The sequence below is a fragment of the Calidris pugnax genome, unplaced genomic scaffold (genome assembly GCF_001431845.1).
Source record: "Calidris pugnax isolate Ruff unplaced genomic scaffold, ASM143184v1 scaffold289, whole genome shotgun sequence".
NCBI lineage: Eukaryota > Metazoa > Chordata > Aves > Charadriiformes > Scolopacidae > Calidris > Calidris pugnax.
In genome coordinates, this window is record NW_015091339.1 from 255,103 (window position 1) to 264,350 (window position 9,248).

General features: G+C 51.4%; 1 pseudogene; it reads right to left on the minus strand.

Moving 5' to 3' along the window:
- Positions 1-1,718: 1,718 nt before the first annotated feature.
- LOC106899259 lies at positions 1,719-8,866 on the minus strand (annotated as a pseudogene).
- Positions 8,867-9,248: the final 382 nt, after the last annotated feature.

Genomic DNA, 9,248 nt, shown 5'->3' on the forward strand with positions numbered 1-9,248 from the left:
GGCAGACCACAAACCCCAAAACAAGGCCCCTGTCCCAGGACATCCCTGCTGAGCAGAAGAAAAGCTCTCCCTCACCAAAAAAAAAAAAAAAAACCCTCTAAAAACCAAATCATGCAACCCTCTCTCAGCTCCTGGCCCAGTACTTAGGAGGGGAGGGCAGAGCTGCCATTCCACCTGCCTGAGCTACATTGTTCTGCTTTGTCCCCTTTTTTTATTCTCTGGAAGGAGGTTTGAGGTCACACAGAAACACAGAATGATACGGGGTTGGAAGGGACCTCTGGAGATCATCTAGTCCAACCCCCTGCCAAAGCAGGTCCACCCAGAGCAGGTCGCACAGGAACGTGTCCAGGTGGGGTTTGAAAGTCTCCAGAGAAGAAAACTCCACCACCTCCCTGGGCAGCCTGTTCCAGGGCTCTGCCACCCTCAAAGGGTCTACCTCAGCCCCCTGCAGAGAGGCATTTCCCAGCACATAAAACTGGATCTGGTGGAGCCAGGAGGCTCAGAGGGGGGTCACAGAATTAATCATTCCCTCTTCTGCAGTCATCACATTGCCAGTCCCAACAGCACAGCCCCCCCAGGCAGAGAGCAGCTGGAGGAGAGACAGCCCCCAGGAGCTCCCACCTTGGTGACCTTGGGAGATTGCCACCCCCAGGAGCCCAGCTGAGTAATGGCAAGTGGAGACAGGCTTTGATAATAACCACCTCTCCATCACCCTTGCCTCAGGTTGTCTAAACCCTCCTCCAGTGCAACCCAGAGCCAACACTCTCAGCCCTTCAATCATGGCCCAACTGCAGATCCAGCTTGCCCACCACATCCCAGCCAGCTCCTTTTCTTGGATCACTTACTGGGAGGAGAGTCCCCAGTGGAGAAACAGCCTGTCCCAGTCCAGAGAACCTATGGAGGTCAAGTTAAATCTGCTTTTTCAGTTCATTAGCTGTCTGCAGGGATTCTTACCTCATGTCTGGTGGCTCCACCCAGCACAAGAGGGAAGAATTCTAACTGGGGAGATGGCCCCTTGCTTCAGAACTTGGAGGTAGGACGTGGTTTGGCTGTTTTTGCAGGGCTCAGACAGCAGAGGTATTTCAATTCTCATCCTCAGCTCCAGTTCAAATTCCAGGCAGCTGGAATTGCCAGGAGCTAGACTCCCAGTCCTGGCGGCTGGACATGGATTGCTTTAACATGGCAGCTATGGGAACCAGAGGAACCCCATCCCACTCCCTGGTGTGCTTTGGAGCAGAGAGCAGCACCGAAAAGCAAGAGCCAGCTGAGCTGGAGCACACAGAGAGACCACAGGGAGCCAGTGCCCAAGTGGGGTCATCACCCCAGCATTAGTTTTAACACAGCAGTTCCACCCCAAGGCAGATGGCTGTCACCCACCTCAGTTCACAGGGCTCAACCCAGCATCTACAAGCAGGAAAGTCCTAGGGTAGGACCCCAGTGACTAAGGAAACATGGGAACCACCCTGCAGCCACCAACCCCAACCTACCTTAAGCCAGTTAGGTGGCACATCAAAACAAGAGATGTTTTGCTGGTCACCATTTATTCAGCCAGCTTTGTGCATACACAAGTCTTGCCCAAAGAGTTGCTTTGGGCCAAGCTGTAGAGTTTCCAAGTCACATTTCCTCAGAGCCAGCCCACAAGACCCTTCTCTGAAAGGAATTGCAAGAGTAGTATCCAAAAAAGCTTCATCCAAGCTGCCTTCCCACAGGTAAAAATATTATTCCTCATCACATCCCCCTCCATCTGCCACATCCCTTCCAACCTCCTCATAATCCTTCTCCAGGGTGACCAGGTCCTCCCTGGCCTCCGAGAACTCCCCTTCCTCCATGCCCTCCCCCACGTACCAGTGCACAAAGGCTCTCTTGGCGTACATCAGGTCAAACTTGTGGTCCAGGCGGGCCCAGGCCTCTGTGATGGCCGTGGTGTTGCTCAGCATGCAGACAGCCCGCTGCACCTTGGCCAGGTCACTCCCAGGCACCACTGTGGGAGGTTGGTAGTTGATGCCCACCTTGAAGCCCGTGGGACACCAGTCCACAAACTGGATGTGACCGGCACGGGTCACATTTCACCATCTGGTTGGAGAACTCAAAGCAAGCATTGGTGATCTCTGGGACTGAGCGCTGCTCGTGGCAGGCTTTCTCTTTAGATTGGAGATGAGGAGAAAGTTATTTACTGTGAGGGTAGTGGAGCCCTGGAACAGGTTGCCCAGGGAGGCGGTTGAGGCCCCATCCCTGGAGATATTCAAGGTGAGGCTCGATCAAGCCCTGGGCAACCTGGTCTGGTTGGGGGTGTCCCTGCTGACTGTGGGGAGGTCAGACTAGATGACCTTTGGAGGTCCCTTCTGGCCTGGACAATTATATGATTGGCACGTAGGTGGTGAGCGGGAAGTGGATCCATGGGTAGGGCACCAGGTTGGTCTGGAATTCAATCAGGTCAACATTCAAAGCACCGTTAAATCTCAAGGAGGCAGTGACCGATGAGACAATCTGCCCAATCATCCTGTTGAGGTTGGTGTAGGTGGGACGCTCGATGTCCAGGTTGCGGTTGCAGATGTCATAGATGGCCTCGTTATCCACCATGAAGGAGCAGTCCGAGTGCTCCAGGGTGGTGTGGGTGGTGAGGATGGAGTTGTAGGGCTCCACCACTGCTGTGGAGACCTGTGGGGCTGGGTAGACAGAGAACTCCAGCTTGGACTTCTTGCTGTACTCCACAGAGAGGCCTTTCATGAGGGAGGTGAACCCAGAGCCTGTGCCTCCCCCAGAGCTGTGGAAGACCAGGAACCCTTGGAGCCCACTGCACTGCTCAGTCTGCAGCACCAAGGAAAAGATCAGAAGGACCAAGTTAGTGAAGTTATTCTGGTCTCTCTGGACTTAAATTGAGCTCAAGTACTGTGTTCAACCATCAAGTTTAAGACTTTGTTTTGTTTTTTTTTTTTTTTCTCCCTACTACAGGTTCCATCTCCCATTTTACCAGGAAGAAAGGCCTGGCCTGACAGTGTCATACTAGATCAGAGAGAAACCCATGACAGTGGCAGTCAAGAAGATTGGGAAAAGTCTGAAGGCCACTAAGACAACATCTTTATTCCCTTGTTTTCCCCCTTCAGTCCCAACCAGAAAGACACACACCCACATGCATCCCATCATGTTGCTCCAGACCACAGTGGCATAGTCAAACTGGCCAAGATATTCTTCCCCCCATTGCATCTCTTGATGGCCAAAGCAACAGCAACCGGAGTGCTAATGCAGAAGACTCTCCACAGAGTTGTTACCATCGACTTCTTGCTGTACTCCACAGAGAGGCCTTTCATGAGGGAGGTGAACCCAGAGCCTGTGCCTCCCCCAGAGCTGTGGAAGACCAGGAACCCTTGGAGCCCACTGCACTGCTCAGTCTGCAGCACCAAGGAAAAGATCAGAAGGACCAAGTTAGTGAAGTTATTCTGGTCTCTCTGGACTTAAATTGAGCTCAAGTACTGTGTTCAACCATCAAGTTTAAGACTTTGTTTTGTTTTTTTTTTTTTTCTCCCTACTACAGGTTCCACTTCTAATGGGCAAGATCTCTTAGACACAGAAAATGCAGCTGCTTTTAAATCATCTCCCATTTTACCAGGAAGAAAGGCCTGGCCTGACAGTGTCATACTGGATCAGGGAGAAACCCATGACAGTGGCAGTCAAGAAGATTGGGAGAAGTCTGAAGGCCACTAAGACAACATCTTTACTCCCTTGTTTTCGCCCTTCAGTCCCAACCAGGAAGAGACACACCCACATGCATCCCATCATGTTGCTCCAGACCACAGTGGCATAGTCAAACTGGCCAAGATATTCTTCCCCCCATTGCATCTCTTGATGGCCAAAGCAACAGCAACCGGAGTGCTAATGCAGAAGACTCTCCACAGAGTTGTTACCATTTTCCGAACCCTGTCAACAACTGAGCCAATGATCTCCTTCCCAATGCTGTAGTGACCCCAGGCATAGCTGTTGGCAGTGTCTCCTTTGCCATTGTTTAGCTGCTCCAGGTGGAAGAATGTGCAGTAGATCCTAGTCCTGATCCCATCTGGAGGAAGAGAACATCTCATGAGGGTCACTGACACAAGACCCACTGTCTGCCAAGTTACTTGTACTAATTTAAATGCAGTTTCACATGGAAGCTGGAGGCTCACCAGTAGTTTAGGGGGCCATATTCTCCAACTCTCTCCCTTGTTTTCGCCCTTCAGTCCCAACCAGGAAGAGACACACCCACATGCATCCCATCATGTTGCTCCAGACCACAGTGGCATAGTCAAACTGGCCAAGATATTCTTCCCCCCATTGCATCTCTTGATGGCCAAAGCAACAGCAACCGGAGTGCTAATGCAGAAGACTCTCCACAGAGTTGTTACCTTTTTCTGAACCCTGTCAACAACCGAGCCAATGATCTCCTTCCCAATGCTCTAATGACCCCAGGCATAGTTGTTGGCAGCATTGTCTTTGCCATTGATTAGCAGCTCCAGGTGGAACAGTTTGCAGTAGATCCTAGTCCTGATCCCATCTGGAGGAAGAGAACATCTCATGAGGGTCACTGACACAAGACCCACTGTCTGCCAAGTTACTTGTACTAATTTAAATGCAGTTTCACATGGAAGCTGGAGGCTCACCAGTAGTTTAGGGGGCCATATTCTCCAACTCTGTTCCCCCCAAGAGATTTGGAGACCTTCCGTTACTTACCAATGACAGAGGGCTCCAGGTCAACAAATATTGCTCTGGGCATGTACTTCCCTGAGCCTGTCTCGCTGAAGAAGGTCCCAAAGGAAGAGTCTCTTTCCCCTGAGGATGCTGTGGTGGAGATGGTGCCATCTGGCTCAATGCCATGCTCCAGGCAATACAGTTCCCAACAGGAATTGCCTATTTGGACACCAGCCTGGCCAATGTGGACAGAAATACACTTCCTCTGCATGAGGGACAGGAGAGGAGGTTATGAATGTGCACTGGAGAAATTAGACTAAGGTTGGCACTTCTTGGTGTCTTTATAGAGCATATGGCAAACAACCAACAGACAGGAAGAGCATTAGCCCAGCTTGGTAGCCACCAGGGCTTTTTCTCCATAGCAGGCACCGAAGAACAGCTGAACTAGCAACAACAAAGCATGTCTTCAGAGACATGTTGCCATCTCCTATGAAGGCAGATGCAGAGATTAGTGCATTGCAGTAGGTCCCTCTGCATCCCAGCACTCTCATTCCATTGCTCAACAGCCTTGTTCCCAAGAGCAGGCCACGAAACACAGCACATGACAGCTGGCAAGTCCAACTACTCATGGTTTCTCCTCTTGGCTCTGCTGCTCCTGCCTTGGGGCAGGAGATAGGGCACAGACAGCCTTCCCAGGTACTTTACCTGGGGCTCTCAACCCCAGAGGAGGGAATGATTCAGCCCAGCCAGCAGCACAAGAACTCCCCCCCAGGCCCTTCCCAGGAAGGTAGAGGCAGACCTCTCCCCACCCACATGGGCAACAACAGAGGACCTCTGCCTCTCTCTCTCATGGAAGAAGCCTGTGCTGTTGGGCTTCAAATATTGTCTGTCAGAGCAGTTTCTCATCTCCATTTAGACCAGATGCAACCATACAGGATCATCTGGCTGGAAACAGCTAGAGAGGATCCAAGGTAGGATGGGTAGGGAAAAATTCTTCATCTTCTCCATACAAGACTAGCAGCTATCTCAAGAAGCAACTGCTCCTGGCTTGAACCAAAGGGAAGAATCCTCATGCAGAAAGTCTAGTTGAGCTCTTGAACTCCTTGGCACAGGAGGCTGTCAATTTTTCTGAACCCTGTCAACAACCGAGCCAATGATCTCCTTCCCAATGCTCTAATGACCCCAGGCATAGTTGTTGGCAGCATTGTCTTTGCCATTGATTAGCAGCTCCAGGTGGAACAGTTTGCAGTAGATCCTAGTCCTGATCCCATCTGGCAATTCTTTATCTTCTCCCTACAAGACTACCAGTTATCCCAAGAAACAACTACTCCTGGCTTGAACCAAAGGGAGGAGTCCTCACACAGAAAGTCTGGTTGAGCTCTTGAACTCCTTGGCACAGGAGGCTGTGAAAACCAGGCTTTTGGGTTCAGAGAGGCTGGACTAGAGACTTCCACTGAGGCTTACTGGGGAAAAAACCCACACATCTAGTTCAGGAAGCCCCAAGCTACAAGGTAGGGAAGTCTCAGATGGAGTTACTAAAGGCTTAGTTTTTTAGTCATGGCCTAGGCAGGACGTTGGGCTGCTGGAGACTCAGCACAGCAACTCTCAAGTTATCTTCTTGCAAGAAGCCTGGCACAGCAGGACCCCTACCAAGCACAGAGTTATCCCAAGAAACAACTACTCCTGGCTTGAACCAAAGGGAGGAGTCCTCACACAGAAAGTCTGGTTGAGCTCTTGAACTCCTTGGCACAGGAGGCTGTGAAAACCAGGCTTTTGGGTTCAGAGAGGCTGGACTAGAGACTTCCACTGAGGCTTACTGGGGAAAAAACCCCACACATCTAGTTCAGGAGCTACAAGGTAGGGAAGTCTCAGATGGAGTTACTAAAGGCTTAGTTTTTTAGTCATGGCCTAGGCAGGACGTTGGGCTGCTGGAGACTCAGCACAGCAACTCTCAAGTTATCTTCTTGCAAGAAGCCTGGCACAGCAGGACCCCTACCAAGCACAGAGACCAAGCAGCAACAGCCTACGTGAGAGCAGAGGGTCCTGCCCTGAGGGTTGAGATCTAATGTATCATCCCTCAACCACCACTGCATTTTTCTTCTGACAAACATTTCCAGGACACCCACCACCCCGGGGCCAGACCAGAGATGCTGAGCCAATCTCCACAAGGAGAGACCTTCATCCCCTGTTCCACATCTGCCCCAGCCTCACCTCTGATCCAGACAGGCACCTGGCTTAGTCTTGGATCAGATGTGTCACCATTTAACCCCACCAAGACCTTTAAACTATCTTAATGCAGGGGAATAGGCAGGCCTGAAGTCATTTCAACAGGGTAGTCCTGGCCAGAAAGAAGGGGACACCAGGCTTCCAAGGCAAATCCAGCTCTGGAGACCAGCTCCCAAGCACAAGCTCTGCACCCCCAGGAGTCCCTTTTCCAGGGCTCACCATATGCCCCTGTATAGCCCACAACCACTTTCACACCAAAAAAACCCCCACAGCCAAGGGCAAGACACCCTCCTCTAGCTGAAAAGAAAAGCTCCCTCCAACTCCATCCTCCAGCAGAGCCAGGACACACATCTAGTTCAGGAGCTACAAGGTAGGGAAGTCTCAGATGGAGTTACTAAAGGCTTAGTTTTTTAGTCATGGCCTAGGCAGGACGTTGGGCTGCTGGAGACTCAGCACAGCAACTCTCAAGTTATCTTCTTGCAAGAAGCCTGGCACAGCAGGACCCCTACCAAGCACAGAGACCAAGCAGCAACAGCCTACGTGAGAGCAGAGGGTCCTGCCCTGAGGGTTGAGATCTAATGTATCATCCCTCAACCACCACTGCATTTTTCTTCTGACACAAACATTTCCAGGACAGCCATAGCCACCCACCACCCCGGGGCCCACAACCACTTTCATCCCAAAAAAACCCACAGCCAAGGGCAAGACACCTTCCTCTAGCTCAAAAGAAAAGCTCCTCCAACTCCATCCTCCAGCAGAGCCAGGAAAGACCAGCCATGGCTCTCCAGCAGCAAACCCAAGCCCCACAGCTACTCACCATGCCTCTGAACCACCTGGGCTCCTCAACACAACCACCTCACCAAGGGCACACCATACCTGTCTCCCTCATGGGCCTTTTATAGTAAGTAGAGCTGGGGTTGCTGCTGAAGAGGTCCCTCCTCCAGGCACCTGCTGGCAAAGGCTTCAGGTGTTTCTGCTCCAGGAGGGGCAGCCACGTGGGGTCATCCAGGTGCTTTCAATGACTTGCACCTGCAGACCCATGGAATTTGGAGTTTCTTTGGCTTTTAAGTACTTATGCAGCGTTGTTTTCCCTGTGATGTCTAGGAGCACTTTTTGTGAAATCAGGAAAAGAGCTTTGAATGGTTTTTTTTTTTGGGGGGGGAAAGAGTATCTGGTTTTATTTCTTTGAAAACGAGACTCATTTTTAAGACTTTCTTTTCACTCTTCAGGACTGGAAATGTGCTTTCTACTTTCCATCTCCCTTTTCCAAGTGCAAATAGCACATCTGTTGAATCTCCTGGGGATGAACAGGAGTTGCAGGAGGGGGCTCCTGCCTTGGGGTAATGTCACGGGACTGGGATGGCTTCTCCAGCCCTGATGCCATGAGAAAGCCAGGCTCTGAAGGCTCCAGGGCAGTGCTGGCTTCTCAAAAGCCACCAAGATACCCTGGCCATGCCCAAATTTTGCAGAATCCCCCTCCCTGGCCCCAGGCCACAGACCGTGCAGAGACCAGAGCTCTCCCCAGCCTGCCCCATAGAGCTGGGTCCCACAGCCAGACAGGAGCCCAGGACCTGTGTGCTGCTGGGACACTGGTGGGAGAGGGGACTTCTCTGTTCCTCACTGACCCTTCCATAAAATTGGGATAAGAGCTGTTAGGTGGCAAAAATTCATCAGAGATGCTGAGGCTGTTATGTGATGTGGGGCTGATGGATGTTCTGGAGGACTTGGGGCAGCTGTGGAGAGAGGTGACAGCACATGGCATAATGCCAGGACTTAGAGACGCCAATGAGACCATCACACTGCAAATGGACAATGGTTTTATTTTCCATGCAGCACACATGAATGCAGGAAACTCGCTGACATGGGATGTCCCAGAGGCCAGAAACACAAGTTTTAGAATCTGATCTAGACTTAAGACATGGAGGCTGCCTCTGTGTGAACACAGCCTCACCTGGCCCAGCTCAGAACAGGACAGGAGCATGTTAGGACAACCTAGGACCAGGGCTGCTCATGCCACCACGGATGGCTCCTTCTAGGTGTATCTGCAGCCTGAAGTGCATCTTACCCTCCTACGTAGGGCTCAGCTCCTGGTGTAACTCTCTGCAAGGCCACCATGTTCTTGGTGCTCTCTGTCCTGAGGAGCATGGGCTAACTCTGCTCATGGCTGCTGCTGGAAATCAGCTTGGTTTATCTAGCCAAGATCCCAATATGTGAATTTTCACACAGCAAGAAGGCATTTTTGGCCAGATGCTCAATGCCCATTGAGTTACGCTGCCTGAATCCTTTCCTCACCAGAAGGGCATGGGGCCTCCTTGATCCCAAGATGGGATTCAACCCTGGAGGTTGCCTAAACCATTGCAGCA